The sequence below is a fragment of the Elgaria multicarinata genome, chromosome 8, assembly GCF_023053635.1.
Source record: "Elgaria multicarinata webbii isolate HBS135686 ecotype San Diego chromosome 8, rElgMul1.1.pri, whole genome shotgun sequence".
NCBI classification, from domain to species: domain Eukaryota; kingdom Metazoa; phylum Chordata; class Lepidosauria; order Squamata; family Anguidae; genus Elgaria; species Elgaria multicarinata.
This window is the reverse complement of record NC_086178.1, coordinates 62666110-62691369: the sequence shown is the minus strand read 5'-3', so window position 1 is coordinate 62691369 and position 25260 is coordinate 62666110. Positions and strand designations below refer to the sequence as shown.

Genomic DNA, 25260 nt, shown 5'->3' with positions numbered 1-25260 from the left:
ATGGCTGCATTCAATCAAGTAACCATAGCAAAGTCTTGATAACTTAGTAAAGTGTCCAGACTTCTTTAAAGAGTTCGATTTCAGTGGAAAACAATGGATGTAAAACCTCAAGTAAGCTCTCTAAAACAAAGTACAGCAACTATTACCTTCTAGCTGTATACTAATCAAAGAAAGCTTTACAAAATCTATAATGAACAAAAAAACCTCAAAAAAAGCATTTGTATAAAGTGTAGAGTATATCTCCACAAGGGCTTTCTGGACTGTGTGCAGACTTGGCAGGCTGCCTGCCCGGGGGGGGGGGGGAGTAGCAGCAATGCAAAATCACCACACCCCAACAAGTGAGGACAGAGAGAACACCACTGCCCCTCAAAAGAAATGGAAACTCTATGTTCCAAGCACCCGCCCCGGGAGAGAGTGGAGGGAGAAAGGAACACCCACAGCTAAAAAAAGACCAATCATAGATGGGTGGTGATGCTTCTGCAACCCAAGGGCCTCAGGATGGATTTTCGGGAGGAACCGGCTGATGGGACACAAGCGGGAGGACTGGGAGAAGGGAGAGTGGGGGACAAGTTACTCAATGCACCACTAACAAATAGTCAACTCAACAATGAACCCAAACTGTTGTGCGGTGAGTACTTGCAAAATAACCAACCGTTGACTGTTGTGGTTTCTGAGCATGGCCATCATCACCTCCCCTACTGGCCATACTACAGGTTTTCCACTGATAGGTTATAGCCTGACCTAAGATGGTCCAAGGTTTGCAAGAGCAGCATCTCCATCATACAAATGTATGGTATAAAATTAAAAAGTGGGCCTCTAAATGCATATTTTGATTAAAGATGAGTCTGTCCCCACTCATCTTTGGGGGTTATGCCAGTTTTCCTCCCAAATTTTCCTAAACCTGTCCGTGTTCCCACCCCTTGCACTTTTGTTGCCTTCTCTGTTATAAACTTTCTCTTCCTTATTCATTTGCCCTCTCGTCAGTTGTCTGTCTCCCTACCACATACTAGATCAACTTCCAATCTCCAAACGTTTCCCCACAAGATTGCCCTAGCCACATCTATTTTCATTGTTCATTATAGAAAGCTCACAAAATATAATAGAGCACCACAGACTCATCTGTTCCATGGTACTTGTGGTCAGTTACCTTGGTTTACCCGACATCAACTTCGGCTATGGGGCGGTATATAAATGTAATAAATAAATAAATAAATAATATAAAGCTTCACTGCTCTTTTATCACTTTCACCATCATATTTAAACTGCAAGCCCTCTCACTTAAATCAACACACTCCTGATTACACAACAAAAAGTGTTTTTTTGGAGAAAACATTTTTAATTTTTTAAAAACACCACCAAAACGTAATTAGGATAGGTCAGTTACATCCCTTTCCAAACTACACTATGATGACACTATGATGACAGCATACATTATAGTGAGCCTTGCTGTCACAAGTGGGTATGGCAAAGCTAAACTAAAAGCCAAATATGTTACATGAAAGATTTGTGTTTGGATCCCCAACATTTCCTTTTAAAACTAAATACAGGCACATGGCCTTGCCAATTTGATAGGATAAGTGACACTAGGGAAAGGGTGCTTCCCTGGCAGCGGCTGCTACACCAGGGGGATGGGGTGGGGGTGGGGGAATACAAGAACATGTAATATTTGACTTCATGAGTCTAACAGTAGCTTGGCATGGGGGTGATGCTGAAAGATTCAACCATGGATCTCCATGTAACTGGACCCTAAGCCACGTCCAGCAAGCTAATGATTTGGCTTTGTTAATATGAAAGATCCGCATTGGATGGTAGTCTTCATAGATTTTGCTCTCAAGTGGGAGAAGACTTCTCCAGAACCTAACGTGCCATCCCATGCATATTTATTTATTTATTGTATTTACATACCGCCCCATAGCCGAAGCTCTCTGGGTGGTTTAAAAAAGTTAAAAACAATAAACATTAAAAACAAATATACAAAGTTTAAAAACATAAAAAGCATAAAAACAACAGTATCCGTATAAAAACAGCTATTCTGGGGTCCGTTAAAAACAAACAAACTCAGCATCTGTTTTTAAATGCTGTTAAATGCCTGGCAGAAGAGAAAGGTCTTAACCTGGCGCTGAAAAGATAACAATGTTGGCGCCAGGCGAGCCTCGTCGTGGAGATCATTCCATAATTGGGGGGCCACCACTGAAAAGGCCCTCTCCCTTGTTGCGATCCTACGAGCTTCCCTCAGAGTAGGCACTCGGAGGAGGACCTTAGATGTAGAGCACAGTGAGAGGGTAGGTTCATGTCGGGAGAGGAGTCCCGTCAGGTATTGTGGTCCCAAGCCGTGTAAGGCTTTATAGGTCAAAACCAGCACCTTGAATTGGGCTCGGAAACATATAGGCAGCCAATGCAAGCGGGCCAGAATCGGTCTTATATGTTCAAACATTCTGTTTCCCAGTAATCAACTCTTCAATGGAATGTTCTTCAACCTACAGCTCAGAAACTATTGCTGAACAAGACCAGAAGTTACAGTACAATAGCTTCAATTTACTAAAACAGCAACTGACCTTGAGAAGGTGACATATCTCTCAATAACTGAAATTAAGTTTCCTTGCTTATTTACACAAAGCAGCATTCTTCTTGCTGTTCTTTTTATTTCTATATGAAAGTAAAAAAAAGTGCCTGCTCTTTAGGCTTGGGAATGGAGTGGGGATTGGAAGAGTAAAACACGTACACAAAAATAACCAGTCAAGCTACACTGTAATCATGCCATGGTTTTGCCCTCATTTGACTCTCCCTATAATCCTCTTATGACTCTCACTTATTCTGTCATGATGAATTTTGTTTACATGGCCTTGCAGCGGGAAAACACGGGCCTATATTTTTTCCCCTTTTAGGCAAAATTAGGTACTAAATTTTAAATAAATCAAAGATTAAAAACATCAAAACTGGTTTTATTTTTCTTCCATTAGACATATTTCTCCCCTACCCTCATGTTGCTACATAATAATTTCTGAACTGCCCCATGCTTTCATTTCAAATGTTGTCATAGATTCAAATGTGAGATTATGCAATTATTCTCTATTTTGACTTTAAAATTCTAGTATAACAAATCCTGAGGATTTGGGATGGTTAACAAGAGTTTAATGAGACATGTAATATGCTGAAATCATAGTTTCTGCAAAACCATTGCTTTTACTATGATTATGACCTATAACTAAAATGATAATCTATTTAGTTACTTGTTCTCTCTAGATTAGTGGTAGACACCAGAAATCAGCAGACACAGAAATGTCTTGTTTATACTTCTAAAAGTTATTGTAGCCTCTGCAAGTTTCAAGGGAAATGGTGAAGCAAGAAAGTGTGGATGCATGAACAGTAAATCCACTCCTCACACACAAATTCAAAATAGCATCCCAAAACAGGACATGGGAGACAAGGTTATCTTGTTCATAAAATATAATTTATTGGGGTGGGGAGAAGAGACAAGGCTAGAGCAGGAATGCAAAATTACAATAAACTATCAAACTCCACAGATTCTGGAAAAAAGAGCCAGCAATGTTTTTCAGTGAGATCATAATGATCCCTTATACGACAATACTGCAAATATACAAGGTTGCAGTTTCCAAGAAAAACACTTGGCTAATGGCTCAATACATATTAGGTGATGGAAGACTAGCTAGATGTACCCTACCTTTGTGGTAGATGTTTGTCCTAAATAAGGGAGGGGGTGGCAAAATGGAGGAGGCTTGGTATTTAAAATGGATTCCAGGCTGCAGGGAAATGGATCCAAGTGGCACATGTGTTGCTCATCATAGTACTTGATTATTATGTCAAGAAAGCATGAGTAATTGCTTCCATACTCTTTAATTCTCAGACATTATGTATTCAATTGCCATGGCACGTATACTACAACCTCCTATTAAGCAGTATGTGATTGTAGAAAATTCTTTGTCCAATGAGAAGAGCAATTTAATGACTCTGAGAGAACTAAATGATTCTTTTATAGTCAGCAGGTTTTCTAGACTCTTTAGAATAAGGAGGTCTTGAACAGCCACCTGTTTTTTCAGCTTATAAGAGAATTACATTCTGGGTGCATCAAATGACTAAGATAGTAGCTTCCTCAATGACTGGATTCGGAAAACACCCACAGCTCATTGTAGGGTGCCAGGTTGCATATCCAACCCCAGCTTGCTGTACTGTGTAAATCTGGCAAGTGTGGGTTTTGCGAGGATTGTTTAACCTTCACATTACTCTTGTTGACCAGGTACACATTATTTGACAACCCCTAAGCAGGAATTGCGTATTCAAAATGGCAACCATATGCACCCCACACACATTGCAGCTATCACACTGTGCAAACAGCCCCAATAAATTCTTAACACAGCCAGAATTTCACTAGGCATCTTTTAATTTTTAAGATCCAAACTCTTTGTAGATATCTCAGATCTGAGTAAGTTAATTCACTATTCATTTGGTCAACTGCCTACCAAACTGTCATACCCCTGCTGGAGGAATCCTAGAGTTCCCAGAGACAGACAATGCCAAGGAGCCACCCATGTCAGGAGAGCTGGGGGAACCCGGGCCCTCAGAGGAGATCATTGCTAGTGCATCCCTGCAGGAGGAGGGGAATACCTGTATAAAAGGTAGGGGAGCCCTGTATAAAATATGATCATACAAGTGGAATCTGGCAACACAATGTTGCAATGTGAAGAAGTTTTGTTTAGAGTTCCAACAACACCATTTCATCCCTACCAGTGTTTTCCTCCCTGCCACCTCACAACCTGTCAGTTAGCTCAGACCTCATTGGGCTATTTTGGGGACAGGTTTTTCCACCCTTAACCAGATTTTTTTGCTTTTTGGGGCAGGGATGGACATATTTGTGCTGAATTCCAAATACACTAAAATCTTGGGTTTCTCCAGTTATCTCTATGGGGATCTCTCACTTCCTTCCCTATGGGCATTTTATAACTTCAGTGTGAACCAGGAAATGACGTATCCAGGCAACGAAATAGTTTTCTGGTTTTATATTTAGAGGTCTCTTTCCCCCTCCTCCCTTTCCAGTCACTCTAATCCATTACCCTTCCCATCTGGTTCTTCTCTTTCTGTTCTACGTGTGCCTCCAATACGAAGTATAATGCAGGGGTGCTGAACCTCTTTCCACCCAAGGGCAAAATTCCATTTCAGAGAAGCTGCATTTCAGTAGTGGCAGGGCAAAAGTAAGAACATATTTTACCTTGAAGCTCTTTCTGCCAGCAACTAATCCTTAGGAGAGGCATCTCAGCACTTTAGAATGGGGGGAAAACTGCAAAAAAGCCAAGAAATCACCAAGCGATCACTGGTCTGAGGAAAAGAGGCATGGCCAACTAGGGAAGCCCAGATTGGGAACCCAGGAGGGGCGGATCTGGCTCCCAGGCCAAAAGTTCTGTATCCCCGGTGTAATGTCACACCCAAGACTACATCCTTCCCCTCAGAGGAGAGGCAAGGTTGGTGGCCACCATAATTTTAGCACTATACCAAGGTCTAACAAAATGCCCAAAGTAAAAGGGGGGGAAACACCGAGCCTTCACCTCCCCAGAGTTCTCTGCACATGCCAGCTCAAGGGAGGGTTCAGTGATGACTATATTTTACATATAGTTGAGACGCTGGGTAAAATGCATCAAGTACACCAAAACACACAGTCTAATGAATTTTATTCCACAGAAAACAGGACAATGGCAAACAGGCACAGGCAGTTGCGAATTATGACACTTGGATATGAAAGTATCATGAGTCAGCAATTTAATTCCCTCAAGCTTCAAAATATGAGTCAATCATTAACAGTTCAAGGACTGCATGCATGTTAATATAGCAGCCCTAATTCCAAACTGAAGCATAAAAGTGTGTGTGTGTGTGTGTTTGTGTGTAGGAATATATGCTTGAGAACCACATGGCCACAAATGATGTGCCTGGTACGCTTATAAATGACAAGTTAACTGACAGCCATTAAAATTCAAAAAGGAGCTCATGAAGAGTTTTATCTTAAGTTTTACAACTTGAATTTGACAGTGCATTACAGAAAAGTCAACCATTTCTCCCTATGATAACACTAGGGAAGAAAAGCTTGTGTGTTTTTGTCTACACTCATAATTTATTAAAGAAGATTAGATGCACAATCCTATGCATGTTTAGATAAACAAAGCCCTATAACTCCCAGCATTCCTCAGCTAGTGTGGTTGGCTAGAGAATGTTGGGAGTTGTAGGGTTTCTTTCTGTCAGGATTGCATCTTAAGTTACACTACTTTTAAGTTAGCATTTTGCATGAGAATTTTTTTTTAATTTTTTTTATTTTTTAAACATCCAAACAATACAATATAAAACAGTGCCCCATAATACACAATAATATAAAGTAAACAATTTAATAAACATATGTTCTAACTTAATTCCATTTAACACAATCATAATTAACAAAAGTGTGCTCCCCCTATCCATGGGATGTTATTAATATTTCCAGAATCTCATTGCTTCCTCTGGAGGTGTTTTCCCTCTCCCCTTTAATAGTACAAATTCTAAAAACTGTTTCCATATTCCTTCAAAATCATTCGTTTTTATCATTCCTCTTCTAACTTTCATGTTACATGTTAATTTATCATTAATAGCAATATCCCATATTTCTTTATACCAATCTTCTATATGATAATCCCCTTGAACCTTCCAGTTCCTGGATATCATTAGTCTTGCGGCTGTTAACAAATTCGTTATCAATTCTTTTGTCTCTTGATTACAATTCAATTCTCCATAAACTGATAATAATGCCACATTAGGTGTCTCTTCAATCTCCATTCCTATTTCTTTTATCTCTTTAAACACCATTTTCCATAATTTTTGTACAAATTCACATTCCCACCACATATGTAAATACGATCCTTTCTCGAGAAAATTCCTAACAGCAAGGGCACATGGCGCCTTCTCATGCTGGCAGTTCAGGTCTATAGATACCTGAATCCCCAAGGACATCCCTGCATGTTACAGTGGCTGGCCAAATCTATGTTGCTCCTGCAGTGGTGCCAGGCAGAAGTGCAGACTAGCATAAATTTAAGAAAAGCCTGCCAATCATTGAAAAATTGATTAATTAAAACAGCAGATCTCCAACATAATGCCCATGTGCACCAAGGTGCCAGCAGACTGCTCTCTTGATGCCTGCCAGGCTCCCAGCCCTTTCTGTTACTTACAATTTTTTAAGGTATTTTATTTTTAAACTGGGACGCTGGCATGCTGCAAAATGAAACATCAGCCTCCAGCACCATCTTTATTCCCAACAATGCCTCTGGGTTCAATGTGGACTCATTCCACAAGGCACTGTTGGGGGTGGGGGGAGCTGTGAGGGGCAGGAGGCATCCTGGATGGCTAGAGATGCTGTGTGTGTACATAAGTGCATGTAGTATGTTTTGCGTGTGCGTGGTTGTGTGTGCGTGGTTGTATGTGTATTTCGCATAGTTTATTTGGTTTGGGAAGGTGCTTTTGCCTTTGTGTTTTGTATTTCTCTGAGCCTTCTGTGAAATAGGTATTTTGTTGTGCTTTGTGGTGGTGGTGGTAAATACATGATTTAGCATTTGGAACTCGGATTATACCTTTATCTGGTATTCAGTTTCTTGGTGAAATAGCTTGTCTCTGTGCCTCATCAGTATGCCTTCTATGAAATGGGTGCTAGAGCAGAAAACTGGGTCCAAAGCCCACCTATTCCTTGTACTTAGGTTCTTGGTCAAGTTACATTCTTTTAGCTTGCTTACTGGGAAATTGGAGTTTTGTGACTGGCCTGCCCACTCATGACACTCTCAGAATTCCACATGCACCCACCAACACAAAGAGGTTGATGGGTACATTTTGCCCTACTTCGACACACAAAAAAGTGAATAAGTTCTGCATTTCTATCCCAAGAAGAGAGCTCAGAGTCTCTCATTTCCATTATGGGCCAATTCACACATTAAAGCCACCATATTGGAGTGCTCTTGCCACAAGAGCAAATCTCAATGCCATCAGGTACCAGGAGCATATTAAGAGGCTTACAAAAGTCCTGGGTCTTTGTAGAACTGATGTGAAGATCTTTTCACAGCCTCCATATGGAAGCCGTAATGTCTGTAATGGCAGCAATTGTTTGAAAAATAAATACTTCATTCTTGTAGTAGTAACACTTAATATCATCCCAGGAAAAAACTGAACACTTATAGCAAAAAACCTCAATTGTTCTATACCAACACTTAAGTCCTTCAGATACTTTGTTTAATTATAAATATACAATATGTATAAAAATACATCCTCATCATATATAGATGAAAGACCAAAATTTGTGAATAGATATAGTAGAAAACATATAACTTTTACACTGATTTTTCTCTAAACCAGTGTTCTTCACTGCAGGGCCCGAGGGTGACTGATGGCTCCCAATCATATCAAGTGTGAGTTTCCATCTCTCTGTGTTTTTGCAGTAGGTGCTCACTCACAACAGGGTCTCTCTAACTTAGCCTTCTTGTTTCCTTAATGGCAGGACAGCTGTTGTGATCTGAACTACAGGAGAAGGCCCATTAGTGGCCTCAATAGTAGTGCCTGGAGCTCAAGTAGAGAACTTCAGCTATTGGGTGGCATAAAAATGCAAGAAAAATACTGATGATTACTGCTTGAAACCATGAAGTGCAGTAGCTCCAACTTGTCCCCACCATCACTAGAACACCCTACTGCCAACAATAAATTTATGCCAGGGCTGATGCCTCCCTGCCAGTGAAAGATGACCCATGCCAAAACCTAACTCCTCTTGGGTGGCCACTGAAAGAGGTTAATAGTTACTCTGTCCATCAGCTGTGAGAAAGTTTTATATTTATATAAATATGGATTTTTAAAAATGCTCAAATTCTCTGTGTTGTCTGTCATCTTGCAGGCATAAAATTTCAATAAGCTTTTAAAAAACAATACAGTTATATAACTAATCTTATTCAACCATTCCCTGTCTGTACACTATCCGAATGTCATTTAACTGCATCAGAATGTTTATAGCTGTTAAGACTCCTCCATGTTCAAACCATACTGCACGGTTACGGAAATTAAAATATTTTAAGACACCCACTTGCTGTTATATGTACAATGTGAAATAAAAATGATACGTTTTGGAAATTATTTACATAGTTCTACCGGATATCTGTGCAATCTGCTCTACATTTACCACATTTCCAACTTATATAGAAACCCACATATTTTTTGCAGGGTTAAATGCCAACAGTTTTCACTTACGTTCACACAAGGAGATAAACCCAGACCATCACTACATTAAAAAATCACCTCTATAATCCTTAACAACAACATCTTTCTTAACTTCTTTATTCCCTAATTTTCATTTGCTATCATAATCCGATATACCTACGACAGTGTGTTTCTAAACTTTACCTCCCTGACCCCCTAAAGGTATTCATTCAACTTTTTTTAAAAAACAAAAAAACCACACCATAATATATGGCATACTGAAGACACCACCATTACAACACAAAATATAATTGTACACTGTCAGTGTAAGTTTCCCTCTATAACCTTATAGCAAGAAAAACTAACTCATGAGAGCACTATTGGAAAGGAGTCAGTAACTAGAACTCAACACTTTTCATTTAGTAACAGTGCAATCTTATGTTTACTCAGATGTATGCCCATGATTGCAGTCTAAGTTAACAAGTGATTTCTAGATGTTCCCTCATGATTTGAAAGGGCTGACTCATGACTTCTGTCAATGTCAGTTAGGAATATCAGGTCTATGGCTCTCCCAAACACAAAAGAATCAAGGTGCTAGGCAGGGGAATGCTTACCATGACTTGCCAACTGTATATGCAAATCAGCCCAGCCTCTGGCTCTAATGAGGTCCTTGGCCACATTGCCCACTGCTGTCCTTGACAGTCCTTCCTGATTTAGAAATATAGGCAGGATACACATTCCTCCAAGTTAATCAATAAGCAAAACACTCTTGGATTTATTTTTATTGTGCAAAAAGTAAGTATCAGGTGGTTTTTCTACTACAAATCTATAGATTATTAAGAACTGTGCAAGTATCTCAAGCAAGAACAACCAATTATCTCCATATAAAACTTTAATAGATGAGGAAAGCATGCTTTGATTTTCAACTTCAAACATATTTTGACAATTAACCACCAGCATATTAAAGTCAGGTGAGGGCTGTAACCAAAATCTTTTACAACAGGTCTTTGTGAAACCTGAAGCCAAAATATATCAAAGGTCACCTTGCATAAAAGAGAGACTTATTGTTTTTCTAAGCACTCTAACAAAACCTTTGCTCGATTAGAAGGAATTCAAGATACTATTTTATTTAACCCTAGGCAATGGAAGCAGGGTACAATTTATATTACAAAGGTGGAAGATGAGATTACCTGCTGCAAAAAGGTTGTTTTATGTTGGAATACTGGGTGTTGGCATTTCTCAAAAGCAAAGCTTCAGGCTACTTTTTGCCTTTATGAACCCAACATTACACAACTCAGTTATCCTTTGTTCTTATTCTGTGGTAAACATTTTAATAGTAGTTTGAAATAATAGTAATGAACAGCCTTAAGCTAAGAACAAGGGCAAATATTGAACGTAAATGTTTTGTCTAAGTTTGATTCATAAAATGCTATAATTATATTGCCAAACATTGAAGAAAAAGAAAAAATAGTAGGCAAATCAAGCTGGTTATTCTCTCTTTTAACTATCCTTTCTCTTCATTTTTAATCGAAGGGTAAAGAAAACGGTCAAATTTGTTTTGACTTATCAAATAGGTTTGGTAAACTAACATTGCAGTTGCCATAATTCACAGCACACAAGCAGGGCCAGTGCTACCATTAGGCCAACTAGGCAGCCGCCTAGGGCATAGACCTCAGAGGAGCGCAGTACTGCCCTGCCCTGCCCTTTAAGGGTCACAGTTTTATACAAATTAGCTGTTTTAAGAAAAAAACATAATAAAAGGAAAATATAATAGTTCAGAATCTCTTCTTGAACAGCTGAATTGAAGTTGGCAATTTTGGGTGTGTGTGTACAAGTAGCTCGCCTTGCCTAGGGCGCAAAATAGTCTGCCACCAGCCCAGCACACAAGGAAATGTGGCATGTCTGGATAGACTGAAGAGTTATCTACCATGCTCAATTTCTACCATGCTCAATATTTCTGAAGATTGTGAGCCTAAACCAAGCAACTATGAAGGGAGATTTGTGTGTGTGTAAGGGGACGGGCAGACCAGTACTCTGTTCTGAATGGCAAACGCCTCACTTGTTCTTTCCTTTCCACAAAGGGATCTACTATTTAAACCCATGAAGTTCAAAGGCAGTTCCAATGTGGTACAGGCTACTGAATCAGGGCCTTATACTGGTGTCCTGTGTAAAGTATCCTTGGTAATGTCATTGCCACATTAGGATTCCCATTTTGCATTGGGAATCTAGATTCCTTGCCACAGCATGTGGAGGGAGGGCTAGATGGGGGATATGGGAGATGTACACTAACATCCACCCCCTTGTTTTGCTTGTTCCTATGAGGTCACATTAACGGGGGGGGGGCAACAGGGTTTTATTGAGCTCAGTGGGATTCCTTTGTAAATTGGCACTGTGTCTTTGCTCAAATGGATTAAAACTTCTGTCTCAAATACTCAAAACTTTTTCTAATAACATATGCAGACCATTCTGAAAAGAATGTTAGTTATATGTTAGTCATTGTTCCACTCTCAATTTTATGCCGTACGCAAGTCACATTTACACTGAATGCCAAGCCACACAATGTGTAAAAAAGTGTATGAAATCTTTCACCCTTAACTGATTTATAAAAAAATTAATTTAGTCACATTTATCACATGTAAAATAGACCTTCCTATTCAGGACAAGAACAAAATATTCTTTGCACAATTGAAGTAGATTTTATTAAACTAACCCATTATAAATGCTACAGTTCAGTGTTGAAGACAAATCCAAGTTTTCAACTTCAGAAGTACTTACTGTCATACTTTTGTTCACAAGTATTTGATTTATAAGCTTACAAAGACAACAAGGGTTACACAATTCTGACCATGCTACCAAATTCCAAGCTACAAGACCAAATTCAACAGTTTGGAACATAAGATTCATTACCATAGTTACATCCATACCTATTGATACGCTCCTCCCTTCATACAGAGAAGACTTTGCCAACCTGGTCCGGCTAAATGTTTTGGACTTCAGTTCCCATCAGCCCCATATAGCATGTCCAATGGTCAGGAATGCTGGAAGTTGTAGCTCAAAACGTCCAGAGGGCACCAAGTTAGGGAAGACTGCTGAAACACATTATACATGGCACTGCCCATGAAGACTGTGAAGAATTCAACTACTAGATTTCGACTGGTTTAACTAAATTGAGCCATATTATAGTAATTCTAAAAGAAATAGATTGGCTGCTTATTTGCTTCCAAACCCAATTCAAGGTGCTGCTGGTGCTTACCTTTAACTTGTGGCCCTCCACAAGTTGGACTGCAATTCCATCATTTATCATTATTGGCTATGCTGGCTATGCCCTGCATTGAGCAGGGGGTTAGACTCAATGGCCTTTTAGGCCCCTTTCAACTCTAGTATTCTATGATTCTAGGCCTGATGTGAGCTACAGTCCAAGAGCATCTTGAGGGCTTCAATATGATACCTTTCAGAATCAGCCATGGGGGAGCTGTTTTATTTGTTTGGGTTTGGTGATTTCATCCCATACAGCTGGGCACCATACCTGAATGAGGAATTTAAGTGGGTCTTTTCCTACTTCTCTAGGCCTGACTTCTGTAGCTGGGTATCAAACATACGCAGGACATAGCAACAATTAAATGTAGTCATTGGCCAGCCCATTATATTTCGACTTAGGGTCCAATTGTTTGACTCAGTATTTATCCAGATCATTTGATGATGCTTCTCTAGTAGTCTTCCTATCGGTGCTACTATGTGATGAAAATCATTTTAACTTCGCCTCTTTTCTTGTGCGCACCCCCCAACCCTAATCATCATCTCTAGAATACTTATTACAAACTGTTGGGAGCATGAGCAAGCCAATTCCCTCTTTCTCCCCCCAGTTTTCTCCCCTGCCCCCAACTGAAACTTATAACATTCCACAGCTTAATAGTCCTCAACATTCCAAAGATCCTAGAAACCCACAATCTTTTGTGGGCTGTTTTTGTTTGCTGCTGTTGTTTTCAAATATCTCCTTTTCTTTTAAATGTACCAATTTCTGTGTATGTATAGAGAGCACGGAGAAACCCATTTCATTAAAAAATGAATAAACATGGGATCATCAATTTGTTATTAGGGAGAATATATTATATTAATTGTATTGTATTTATAAATGGGTTTTCGGGGATAGAAAAAAAGTTTGGGAAGAAATTCAACTATCTTAATGGCTCAATATTTGAGGTACTCTGTGTGCTCCAAGGTATATTTCACACTTTCAGTGATCCGTGGCAACTCTTATGCAAGCACTGCTAGTGAGACTTCCAATTCCCATTTCATTACTACTACTACTTTTTTAAAAAAGGCAGAGCTATTATGGGAAATCATAATGACATGCCACAATAAAAACAAACAATTACAGTGGGTAAACTATGACAAATGTTTAATGATAACATTCCTAAAGGTCATTCATTAGACTTTTTAAAAAGATTCCAAAATGGGCACTGAAAGTACACGAAATGTTGTTTTAGTACCAGACTCCTGTTCGGACAGGCAATTATCAGCCAGGTTTAAAATATGAGTTAATTTTAATTCTGATAACTGATAATTATTGGGGTGGGTGGTAGAAAGAGTCTAGAAGTAGGACAGAAAAGATGCTAACTAAATACTGGGTGCAAACTCATATTACAAGATAGAGATGAAATTTGGGAAATATTTCTACCGATAGACCTCCACAAGACTACTGGCACAATATGTTTGTGTTAAGAGTATGATATCTCCAACATCTGTTCAAGCACCACTTATACAAACCAATCATGTTCCCATTAAGGCAAATGCATGATAACACTATTTAAATTCAATCAAGTCATTACTATACATTAGTCCCAGGTTAAATAAGATCTCATGGGAAGATGGAGTGGTCAGGAAGAAAATCAACTTTTTAATGAAAAAACTCACCATAAGCAAAACACACACACACACACACACAGAGTAATTACCTGAGACATTTGTTCTTTCTAATGCCACTTTGGGCAACTGAAATCAATGAAACTATCTAAGTGGTCTCTAAGTAACTTTAGAAGTGGAAAAATTAGTAAAAACAACAAAAAAGTGCCAATTAAGGCTGGATAACTTTAGCTATTACTCATTAAGTATTTGGTAGTTTATTAATAATTATTTCTAGCGGAAAGCAGAACATGTGGTTTTCAAAACACAGTGCACTCTTAGGGTAAAACATCACATAGAGTTAAACATTTAATATAGCATATTTTTGTTTGCTTGTTTTATTGTAAATAGCAGCCTCTGGGGGTCCGAATCCTGTTTGGGACTTTCATATGCAAGGACAAGGATTTAAAACTTTTTCTCCTGCACTGTTGTTTATATGAAAACTGCTATTTGGCATGGGAAGGATACTCCCATTGGTGACAAATAGTTGCATGCCAAATAGCAGCAGAGGTGGGCAGGACAGATGGTTTTCATCTGAACCACAGTGTGAAATGGAAGAATGAAATCCTCTTTCCAACACACCACAGTCCCAAATCTGATTTGAGCCGTCAGCAATTGATACATAAACCATTTAACATCTCATGTCATTTGGCCCTTAGAAATGAAGATGGTTGCTTAAGTTACGTTTGACATTCTAATCGAATTCATACTGGACTAGACCCATCCTTACAGCTCATTATGAACTTCTGTGCAAAAAACAGACACCTATGTTAGAAGTTAAAGCAAAGGACAAAACAAGAGAGGCGAAGATTAAGCCAAGCAAGGAATTATTATTCATTAGATACACATCCAATTAGCACTCAAAAAGCTCAGCAATATTGTACAATAACTTTGAGGATTAAAGAAGTTGGTCATTCTAATCAAATATACACAAAGTAAACTTTGGCCATTTTTCTAAGTTGCAATTTTTTAAAAAGTTAGAAAAATATCAACAGTACATGACATAATTTACTGGACTTAAGATAAAAGTTCAAATCTCTATTCCACTAGGAATGTATCAGCATATTGAATAAATCACTTTCTCATGAAGACGGGAATCATGATCTAATTCATCAGATCGCTGCCAAAATTTAAAACATATATTAGTCTGATCAAATTAAGTAACATAGGAAAGTAGGAAGTAGTTGTAAAACCCAAACTGTACACTTGAAGCGCAAGGAGAAATGGCTAAAATGTAACCTGGGAGCTAGCTCGCTGAAAGGGGCTAGGACTGGGCTCCATCTGCTCTAGTGCCTCGTTCTGCCCAAAGAAATCTCTATGAGCAGAAAATCTCTGCCTGTAGTAGCTGGAAGGCCACAAGATGTAGCATTTGTGGGGGATGGTGGTGGAAGGCACCAGAGCTTTGGAACCATTGAAACAAAAATCCCACAAATCTCTTGAGGGATCTGATCCAGAATGAAAAAAGGATACCAACAACAACATTCCGCCTTGGCTGGCCCAAGCTAGTAAGGCTTGGGATGTGACATGTCATATATGACATATACTGATGGTATTACTCTATATTTCATTGTAAGTTATAGAGTGAGAATGGTATGAATGACAAGAGGTATGATGTATTTGCATATCTGTGATGAGATGATTGGCTGAGTGAGTAGGGTTGTGAAATAGTGTGAGACATATGAACAGGGACCTGTGCTTGTAGAGTTTATATAGGGTTTGCAGAGTTTTGAGAGAGGGCATAGGGAGAGAGAGATTGATATGGAATTTAAGGGTCAGTGAAGAGATAGTGGCTAGGATTTGGGTGGATAGGATTAAAGTAATTGTGTGTGTGTGTGTGTGTGTGTGTGTGTGAGAGAGAGAGAGAGAGAGAGAGAGAGAGAGAAGATAGACTTTTGAAGTAGTTATTTGCTGTTTATATCCATGAGCCAAAAGTTAAGATATTAAACTGGTAAAGATTTAGTGTGTCAAATAGGACTATATTTGAAGTTTAGCGTATTTACAGCTTTGAAAAACAACTGCTTCTCAAGGTAGTCAAATATTTTCTATGCATCTATTAAAAAAAGCATAGCAGATACACTTATCAGTCTGTAACAACATAATCCTGTGTGTCTACTCAAGTCAGTCCAAATGAGCTCATTGGGGGTTCTCCCAGGTAAGTATGTATAGGATTGCGACCTAAAGTTCCTTTGTCCCTTTAGGGTATCAGTTTCACCTGTTATCAACTTGAAAGCTATGTACTATTTTTGAAGACTGCTGAAAAATTGGAAAATAATTGCGGCAGTTGGACACATTTTATGTAGAAATAGCAGTACACATCATGCTCCCTAGGATTTCAAATTCTATTTCAAGAATTATATTTTTAATATTATTGATGATATAGAGCATCCTGTGTAGCATCCAAATTATAAGATTGAAAATCTCAATCAGGAACATAAGATCTAAAACACACATAAAATGTATCTTAACCCTCATAACTGCAGAGATAGACATTACACTACCTACCCCTAAAGCCTGTACAGTGGTTAACTATCAGTTGTTTTTTCTTAAGCTAGCTTGGTACAACTATTACCAAGAAACCTGGCAGGAAATAGAACAATTACAGAGTGAGTCATCCTTGCCACTTACATGAAGATTCCATCGATCAGAGGATCATGGACACCTGCAGAGTAAGAGTGAATGTCATATCTTGGCCAACAGCCAGTGGCATGGGGTCTGAACATCTGTACGGCTGTGGCTGCAACGCAAATAAAAGAATTTTGGATTTACCACAGTATAGAAACTGGCAGCTTAGAACTGTGGCAATCACAGCTTCTTTTAAAAAGCAGATCTCTCTTTCTATTGTTGAAGAGAACTACTTAAAGATGTGCTAACATTGGCCAGATTCTAAAAAGACTGATATGGGAAGATCCAAATGTATAGTGGAGCTTATGGCAATTGGTCAATTTATATTTGGACTTTTATCAATATTTTTAAACAGCCAGCTGCTTCAGAAAATTTATTGGCAATAAATTCCTCAGGCTGATATTATTCTTTCTTTCTTTCTTTTTTTTAATGAGAAAGCCCATTTATCTGTCTTGGATAACTCTTTTCTTAATGGCAGCACTGTATACAATTGTCAACCACATTTAACCAATGGAAGTGTCATCTCAAAAAAAATCTTGCATGAAGTCCCTTATGAATCAATTAGTAAAAACATCTCAATATTCTCCCACTTGTACCATAAAGGATAAAATAGCATGATACTAGAATAGGAAAATAAAAAGCAATGGTCCACTATCACAGCACTTGGATGTTCTACCCCATATGCAAAATGAAATTCTTCATGGACAACGTCCAGCTTTTTGCACCTACAAAATCTTTTTACAGTGGAAATATTTAGCATGAGGCAACAAGTAATAGTCTTGAATTAGGCCAATTCATAACATGCACTCTTTTCTAAACCATGATTGCAATGCCCATATTCACATTCACAACATGTTCAGGAGGGTACATATATACATGCAAACACAATATACTTCTTGGAATAGCTCTGACCAAAGTTACAAGTGTGCCTTAAAAAAGATAGTACCGTCAAGGTATAGCGGGCCTCTGCAACTTATGACCTACTAACCCAAATGCTGCTCACCAGCCATGTATGACAGCCTCCAGGAACTTTATAAACACCCTGGTTTTGCTATATGCTTAGGGATGCAAAAATAGTTCTTTTGAAAGTAAGGTGTTCAAGATCAGAATTGCATAGCTGGTAATTTGTGTTTGTGCAGGCCTGCTGTAGACTTAACTTTATTATTATTATTATTAATAATAATAATAATAAGTTGTTGTTTTTATATTGTTGTCTATATGTTTCTGATCGTTTTTTAAATGTTGTATACTTTTTTAATGTTTACTATTTTTAACTGCTGTAAACCGCCCAGAGAGCTTCGGCTGTGGGCTGGTATATAAATGTAATAAATTAATAAATAAATTATTATTATTATTATTATTACTATTATTAATAATAATATTGGATAACAAAGAAAAGAGGTACGAGGGATTTCAGTTATTCAGATCTCCTCACTCACAAAGTCATAATAGCACTGATACCCATCTACACAGAAGCCATGCTTACTATGTATATTTGCACAGAGCAACCAACAGATACCAGATATTTTTTAATTGTCACCCAAAGTTTTGCTTCCCTCAACCTAGAAGTCCTTGGATGAAATTTCATTCAATTTCATGCAACAAAATAAGTCACAAAATATACAATGCAGTAATATTTTATTTTTGAGAAACTGAACATAAGTAATTGATGAAGAACTGAAGTAAAAACCTCCTTGAAAATGCTGCCACATTAAGTTGACAAAATATTTATCTTATCTTCACACTCCAGCTGTGCTCCAATACAAAATATCTTATATCTTCTATAAACACACATCGCAAGTGCTCAAGAAAAAAATATTTTTTACAAAGCTCTCAAACATGAAATTTCAATGAGTGGCTCAGCAGGATAGTTGAGTAAACTTACAATTATATTCACTTTACAGCCCACTAGGTATAGTAGGACCTGAGCCCAAGGAAATACATTTGAGCTGCAAACAGTCTTCCACTGGTACAAAAGTGTTCATTTCCACCTGGCACCCAGTGGACTGTCTCTGCCCTAGTACTAGAAATCAGTATCCAGGCTATAGCCATCCAACTATGTGGGTGCAAGTTATCCACATAAGCTCATAGATGTAGTGTAATCAAACAGAAACAGAGCACTTTGTGGGACAGGTATCAGAGTGGCAAGATTAGCTGGCATCCTATCTACAGTGCCAAGATAGGGATCCCACTACCAATGCAAGGGAACACTCCTAAAAAACACAGACCTCCAAACATAAAATTAACATCATGCATAGCCTGATAAATCCAACAGCAGAAATAGGTCATTCTATGCACATCCAATACAACTCCATAAAGTCTCTCTATGCCAAGACACAGGAGCAGGTCCCCTGAATATAAAAGTTAGTAGAAAATGCAACCCACTTGGGAAACAGGACACAGATTAACAAACTGAGTACCGGCTCAGAATCAATGTTAATGGACCACCCACAAAGTAAAGGATATGATGCCAATTAACTAGAGAATGGGAAACTGACTACTTGCACCAGTTGCAAGTAAAAATACAAGTGGTTGCTATTCTAGATGGAACATATGATAAGGCTATGGTTCCCAACGGATGCCTGAAGGTGACCCCAAGTGTAATTAACCCACTAAGCATAGGTCACAGTGATCGAACCATTACAACAAAAGTGGCGTCAATGTTCCTAAATTTAAATGGCATTTCCACACACAAAAATGGATGTACAACTCCCACCCACCCCCCACACAGAAAGATGATTAAGAGTGGTCAAAAATTAGAATAGATCCGCTAGGCAGTTCGTCCCAAATGATGCCCAAATCTAGGTAAAGTTGATTCCAGAGTTAGGATGAGCGAGGCCCTTCTTTCACCGACAATTTATCAATAACACTCCCCACGCCCCATTTCTCTCAGTCTTTCAAAACGCGAGCTGGTGCCCCAAAGCAACACTAAACGGAACAACATCTCTCATCAGTGGGCAGGGTGTGTGTGTTGAAAGCTATTTGAATTAACTTGCCTCAGGGTAGGAGTAGAAGCGAACACCGTAGTCACTGTAAATACACCAGGACACCTTCCCGCCCCCGCCCCCAAAATCCCGTCTCCAAAGCGACAGAAGCACTTTGACTCTCGCACCCAAGTTGTGTGAGAGAACTATGAGAGTAAAAGAAAAAGTTACTCTCGTACCTCGCCCGCCGCGCCCCTAGGTGCTCACCTATTTCTCCCCTCTGAGGAAGGAAGGGGGTGCAAAGAGCTGGCTTACCTCAGCAGCGCCCGTGCCTTTGTGTTTCCCTCTTGCTTCCTCCGCTGCTCTGGCTGGCTCGCTGGAGCAGCAGCAGCTCCTCCTACGGGGGAGGGGCGGGTCAGACCGAAGCTACCAGCGGGAGGGGCGGGACGGAGCCCACTCACTATCTGGCAGGAAGGGTCTAGCGGGCTCCTCCCCTCGCCGGCAGCGCTAACGGCGCACTATCTGGCAGCGCCCCTTCTGTCCTCATTGATTCCCTCGCCTCCCTCCGCCTCCCCTGAGCGGAGTGGCGCCGCCGCCAAACGTTCGTCCAAGTTTGAATCTCCCCCCCTCTACTCGACACCCCTGCGGGGTGAAGGAGGGGGAGACAGTTAGGTGGGCCTCCGGCAACAACTGCTGTGCAGTCGCCGCTCCGGGCTTCAGCGTAACAGAGAAGACCCCGCCCCCAACACACACACACACACACACACACACACGGTTCTTTCGGTCCGCAGATAATGAGGGAATAGCGAAAGGGGACAGTTTGTTGTTATCTCACAGTGGCCGTAGACGACGCCTCAGAGGCGGAGGCTCCTCAGTGACCGAGCTTGAGGGGCGGGCCTACTCGCGCCGAGCGCCTACAAAACGTCCCTCATCTTTCCCACCACGTCCCTCACACGCTCATGTCGCCTTCGTCTCCAGGATGCGAAATGTTACTCCCCGCCCTCTTTCTCCACGCAGCTTTTCAGAAACACTCGGGGGCGCTCCCCGTACACTCGGAAGACTGTGTGTGTGCATGTGTGTGTGTGTTTCACACATAGTTATACCGGGGTCCTTTTTGCAGCTGTCTGCACCCCTACGGTGAACATTAAATTTCCCCAAAGGAAAATGCACATTAAAAGTTGCTTTCCAGCCTGGGTTAACACAACCACACACATGGCTTCAGTTCCTCGCTGCTACCTTGATTCTAAGCATGACAAGATGGCTCAAGTAATGCGCTCACACATGCAATGTTGGTCTAACTTTCCTCTGCATTGTACTCCCTGGGCTGTAGACAAATGCTACAGCCTACGGAGTACAATGCATTGCGCGGTTTTGTTTGGCTTCTTTTGCTATCACGTATACCACGCCTGTTAGTAAATATACGAATTCCAAAATAAAGGAGTAAGTAAACAAGTTCTCTCCAGTTTTTTTGTACACCCTTTTCATGTCCTCCACAATAGCCCTCCCAAGACCAGTTCAATCCTCTTTTCCTCATTCCTTCTGCAGTAACCTCAGTTTGTTCTGCTACTCCATATTCCCTTCACGTTCTCAGTACAACTCTTCCATTCTCTACATTAAAAATCCAGCTATATCAATTTACCTCCCAAATCCTACTGTTGATGCATATACAGCTTTTCACTTTAGCCATTATACGCATTTACATTCATACTTCAAAGCCCAATATGTTGTAAAATCTCTAGGTAGATTGTACAACTTGGCTTCAATGGAACTACTTTAGAATGTGACTTGAAAATCAATCCGCTTCAGTATATATTAACCTTCCCTAGCTCTGAAATAAATCAGCCACTCCTTTCAAACTACACCTTCTTTCAAAGTAGACTCTCCTCCTACCCATGCCCGCAGTCACCTGTTTCGTCTGTAGAACCGATCCTACGCATATTTACTCAAAAGTAACTTCCATTGTGTTCAGTTAGGTTTACTCTCAAGTATGCGTGTGAAGGACTGCAGCCTTTAAAAGAGTTAACTCTACACCGTAGAACCCATTCCTCACCATCTTTACTCGTCAGTAAATTCCACTTATTTCACTGGGATTTAGGTTGCAATCCTAGTATACACACCTGGAATTAGGTACCATTGAATTCAATGGGACTTACTTCTAAGCACACTACAGCCTATAGGATTCAGCTGTTAGTTGCAAATCAATGTTTTTAGGATGACAGTCTCTCTTCAAAATAAATTCCCTAAACACCCTTTTTGTAGACACATATTTTACCTTCGATTTCCAGCCCTTCCAGTATACACACACTTAACATGCTTTCCATTTCTCTGTCACATTCCCACTCACCTCACTCAGCCAGACACACCCACACCTCCTACTACAGACGTTTAGTATTCTCTTCATCTCTCCACCCACCTACAGATAAACCTTTTAATAAGAGGAAGATTCTTCTGGCAGCCAAGATGATCTGAAAAATATAGCCTCCATAACGCTTGAAAACTCAAAGACTGCAGAGTTCGACTACCTTCGGTTATCCTTACCCTCCCAGATTATTACATCGCCCTGATTATGCTTTTAAATTCAAAAGCATAGGCTTGCTTTGCTTGAGGATATGCAGATTTAGCCAGCTCCATTATGGCAATGTATCAATTGAGATTTGCTGCGGCTGCATATTCAATACGGAAAGGAAGAGGTTGCATATTTCAGTGTCATTAAAAAGAGAAAATGCTATTCTAATTACTTGCCTTCTTGTATGAAAGTTTATGTTAATTAACTGTACAAAAGCAGCACTCTGAGAGCAGGGAAAGGGGAGGTGTCTCTTGCTGTCAGACCACCAGATAATCATCCAAGTCTGCAACCCTTACATAAAAAGCATGCAGCAGAATAGATTCCAAGCATGGCTGAGTATTCTTCCTGCTTTTCCCATCACAACGTGCACATTTTAGAGTCTGATAGAAAATTCCTTACCAGATTAGGTTTCGTAGTTGTCCTTTTCGTATGCCTTTTCCTTTTGTAGGAGTGTTAAATCTCACAGCGCTGCAGAGAGAGAGAGAGAGAGGCGCGCGCGCACACACACTCACACACACTCACTGCAGCAGTTCTAAAGCCAAAGGACAGGAAAGTATGTTTCTTCCTAGAGAGGCTCTCTGTTGCCGCTAGGCGCTGGCAGAAGCAAAAAGCATTTTGTCTTAAAGCTCACTGATTTCTCCACAACTGTTTCCTGCTATCTAGAATACAAGGAAGTTCATCAAACGAACTGTACTGGAGAAAATTGTGTAAAAAATGTAAAACTGAGAATTAAGAAGAAGAAAAAATGCAACTTGACCATGGATCAAGGAAAGGAGGAAACTTCACCCAATGCTTGTTTACTAGGAGACTTGAAGCCCCACTGAGTTCAATGGAAGTTACTTCCCAGCAAGTGTGCATAAGATTACACTCCTAGTATTTCAAGAAACTTTAAAATCTGCCTCATTCAACTTCCCCATATACTGAATATATCGTTTTGTCACTGCTAGTTAAATGTGCATTGATATAAGCAAAGATACCACAGTGCGGTCTAGGGAATATACTGTATTTAATTTATTTATTTATTACATTTTTATACCGCCCAATAGCCGAAGCTCTCTGGGCGGTTCACAAAAATTAAAACCATGATAAAACAACCAACAGGTTAAAAGCACAAATACAAAATACAGTATCAAAAGCACAACCAGGATAAAACCATGCAGCAAAATTGATATAAGATTAAAATATAGAGTTAAAACAGTAAAATTTAAATTTAAGTTAAAATTAAGTGTTAAAATACTGAGTGAATAAAAAGGTCTTCAGCTGGCGACGAAAGGAGTACAGTGTAGGCGCCAGGCAGACCTCTCTGGGGAGCTCATTCCACAACCGGGGTGCCACAGCGGAGAAAGCCCTCGTCCTAGTAGCCACCTGCCTCTCTTCCTTTGGCAGGGGCTCACGGAGAAGGGCCCCTGTAGATGATCTTAAGGTCCAGGTAGGTACATATGGGAGGAGGCGTTCCTTCAAATAACCTGGCCCCAAACCATTTAGGGCTTTAAATGTCAATACCAGCACTTTGAATTGTATGTAGTATTTAATAGAGCATGTCATACTATTTTGCATTTCTTTATGGTTATAAAATATAGACAGAATTTAAACATGTAAATGTGATATAATGGAATTTTTGTGTGATCTACAATATTTTCTTGAAAAATATAGGAAGAGCAGGGGAGGAATAATGGAGAAGAAAAGTCGGGTGGGTGGAGACAAGTTTACAGTGCAATGCTGTGCATGTCTCTTAGGAAGTAAGTCTCATAGATTTCAGTGGGACTTACTCCTGGGTGAGTATTATTATTATTTATTTATTTATTTATTTATTTATATAGCACCATAGTATGTATAGGATTGCAGCCTTAGTCCCATTGAACTCAGTCACAGGATTTCCATTAGTTTCTATTAAGCAGAGTTTCCATTAAGCAGAGTTGCAATGCGTACCCATACATGTCTACTCAGAAGTAAGTCCCATTGAATTTAATGGGGCTTACTCTCAGGTAAGTTTTAGCTGATGATAGGTACTAGAATACTGTTTCAAACTACATGAAGTGAGATAAATGGTGTGTGTTTTTCTATTAATGACAGCAGGATATGGAGGAGGTGTGAATGACAAAGGTGCTAAATATATGTAAGGATCTGTAAAAAGAATACAGTTCTATATATACAGTTAAGTTTCTAGGTTAATTTTAAAGCAAGAACATATAATTAGGGCTGTGCACCGCCTTGGCCTGAGGCCCCAAATCTGAGGCGAGGCGGGCTGATTTCGCCTGCCTCGCCCCAGTTCCAAGGCAGTTCTGGCTCAGCCTGAGGCACCCCGAAACCGATCAGCTCTGAAGCTTTGGGCCGCCTCGGGGCACTTTGTAGCAGCACTGGGCATTCCTCCTTACCTGGTGCCATTGCGACAAGGAGGAGGCGGTGGTGATGGCAGCAGGTAAGTGGGATACGGAGGCTTTTTTGGGTACTGGCTGGGCAGCTGGCACCTAGAAAAGTCTGAGTTGCTTCAGAGGGTCCGAATGTCGCCTCGGCTTTGGCACTGAGGTGAGTGGGGCAACCCCCGAAGCACCCCTGAGGCAAATCGGGGCTGCTTTGGGGGCTCCGTAAAGGATCGGAAGAATTAGAAGGCATTCTGCACCAGTGGAACCATTAGAGTTAAGCAACCACTTTCAGCTTCTGGAGAATGAGACTGAAGGACAGTTTGCAGAGGAAAAAGTACAGGAGACACCATGCAACAGTGACCAAGAGGCAGAAGGTAGGTCAACCAAGAAGAAGAGAAGAGTAGTCATTGTGGGAAACTCCCTGCTGCATGGGATTGAAACCCAAGTATGTAGTGAAGACCCATGGACTCGCCAGGTGTGCTGTCTCCCTAGAGCACAGATTAGAGATGTGACTGAAGGGTTACCGAAGCTCATAAAGCCCACGGACACATACCCCTTTCTTCTCATCCATGTGGGAACAAATGATGTCGCCAAGCAGAGCTACGAAGAAATCATTTCAGACTTTGAAGTTCTGGGAAGGAAACGGAAGAACTTTGGGGCCCAGGTAGTTTTCTAATCCATCCTC

General features: G+C 40.1%; 1 protein-coding gene across 8 annotated transcripts in view; it reads right to left on the bottom strand.

Moving 5' to 3' along the window:
* Positions 1-22719, bottom strand: part of ADD3 (adducin 3) — a 144731-nt gene extending 122012 nt beyond the window's left edge. For 3 of the 8 annotated variants that reach the window (XM_063132621.1, XM_063132629.1, XM_063132625.1), the window contains exon 1: positions 22612-22719. The gene's annotated coding sequence lies outside the window, so the exon portion shown is untranslated. Of the gene's footprint in view, positions 1-19913; positions 19933-19961; positions 20036-22184; positions 22272-22611 lie in introns of those variants that run through there. The other 5 variants (XM_063132632.1, XM_063132626.1, XM_063132623.1 and 2 more) reach the window with 5 other exon arrangements.
* Positions 22720-25260: the final 2541 nt, after the last annotated feature.